The 772-nt window shown below is 31.5% G+C and overlaps 1 protein-coding gene across 5 annotated transcripts in view; it reads right to left on the bottom strand.

The window, feature by feature from the left end:
* Positions 1-670: 670 nt before the first annotated feature.
* The window catches only part of NOVA1 (NOVA alternative splicing regulator 1), a 145,629-nt gene continuing 145,527 nt past the window's right edge, over positions 671-772 (bottom strand). For all 5 annotated transcript variants that reach the window (XM_039704718.1, XM_039704719.1, XM_039704720.1 and 2 more), the window contains one exon: positions 671-772. This exon is cut by the window's right edge and continues 4,636 nt beyond it. The gene's annotated coding sequence lies outside the window, so the exon portion shown is untranslated.

Here is a 772-nt window from a genome sequence, read left to right as displayed (position 1 = left end):
AATTATTCTACAATAGGGAATTACAATTTTAAGAGAAAAATATATGAATGTAGCTACAAGGAGAATGTGCTGTGTGTAAAATTGTCTACCAAGAACCAGTTAAAGCAGCACAGTACTTACCCTTTGAACAAAAGGCAACAACATGTAATTGAAAGAAATTATTATGGACTATTGAAGTTTTGAGGAAAAAAAGATGCAAAACATCTGGAAGCAAACATATTTATAGAACTATAATAGAGTATATTGTTCTCTTTTCATTAAAGATTTTTCAATAATTTTTATTAGAGCTGCAGCATATTATATGTACAGGGACTGCATTGCACCAGATATGGACACGCTAAGCCATGTTATTCTTGCATTTAAAAAATACCATTTGAATCTCTATCACTTATAAAATAAACCAGTCTCAGTTTGTGAATCTGTGGTAAACAGTAGCCCTCAATCCACCCAAAATCCACATCAAAGCATTTGAAATTTGGAGTATGTAGACATCTTGTCTCAAGTGAAACAGACATTTAGGAGTCAGCAGATGGACTGAAGAGTGTCCAGACAGAAATGTGTGAGTCTTATCAATAAGCATATAGTAATTTGCATGACCCATCCTTAAATTTTTTAATGATACTATGACATAGGGATTCAATTCACTGTAAAATTACTAAAATCTACCAATTTTAATGCTTTCAGACTGTTTATTTTTTTTCCAATAGAAAAATAAATCTCATACATTCGAAGTGGTACACAAAAAGACTGGGATAAAATTGATCAGATTTCT

The sequence above is a fragment of the Passer montanus genome, unplaced genomic scaffold, assembly GCF_014805655.1.
Source record: "Passer montanus isolate IOZ18808 unplaced genomic scaffold, ASM1480565v1 scaffold18, whole genome shotgun sequence".
Classification (NCBI taxonomy): domain Eukaryota; kingdom Metazoa; phylum Chordata; class Aves; order Passeriformes; family Passeridae; genus Passer; species Passer montanus.
This window is presented reverse-complemented; position numbering and strand designations above follow the sequence as displayed.